Source organism: Halyomorpha halys, unplaced genomic scaffold (genome assembly GCF_000696795.3).
Source record: "Halyomorpha halys isolate HHAL.00 unplaced genomic scaffold, Hhal_1.1 Scaffold266.1, whole genome shotgun sequence".
NCBI lineage: Eukaryota > Metazoa > Arthropoda > Insecta > Hemiptera > Pentatomidae > Halyomorpha > Halyomorpha halys.
The window spans coordinates 848,449-849,157 of NW_027114321.1; positions in this window are offsets into that span (position 1 = coordinate 848,449).

Below are 709 nucleotides of genomic sequence, written 5' to 3' on the forward strand. Positions count from 1 at the left end.
TATATATATATTATCAGCCATTTTTAAGAGAACAATTGAACCTATCTTCTGAAATGACTGAAATGAAGGATAATTAAATATAACCTTAACTTAAGTTCTTGTAGAACGAATACTTTTAACGATATTTAACACAGTAAGAAACAATTACATCTTTTACATTTCAGTTAAAAATTGTCAATGTTGGGAGAGATTTTTTTTTAAAGTATTGATGGTAAAAAGTTGTGTACAAAGTATAGGACATTTTCTTTTTTTATAGGATTATAGGATATTTTATTGACTTTAAACGTCACGAGACAGAATATTCTGTCGACCACGTTGTTTTGGTACTACTTAGTAACAAATGAAAAATGTGTGATAAAAATAAACTTTCTGGTTATCATTTGCCGTAAAGGGTCAAAATTTAAATACTTTTCTTTCTTTTCTTTGTGTGTGTAATTAGTAACAACGCCTCATATTTTGACTGTTTTAATTATCCACCTTTTGATTAATAATAGTCAGCTGCAAAATGAATAACCACAAATCAGTTAAAACGATTATTCAGAACAAAACTAAAATACATTTCCAAATTCTTTGTCAGGATCGAAAATTAGAGAATTATTTAAAAATATCATTTAAGGATAAGGAAGATTTGAGTCATTTCTTGGTCATTAAAGTAGGAGCAAAAGATAATGGCAATGCTAACAAAATCATATGTTAAGATATTTAAAAT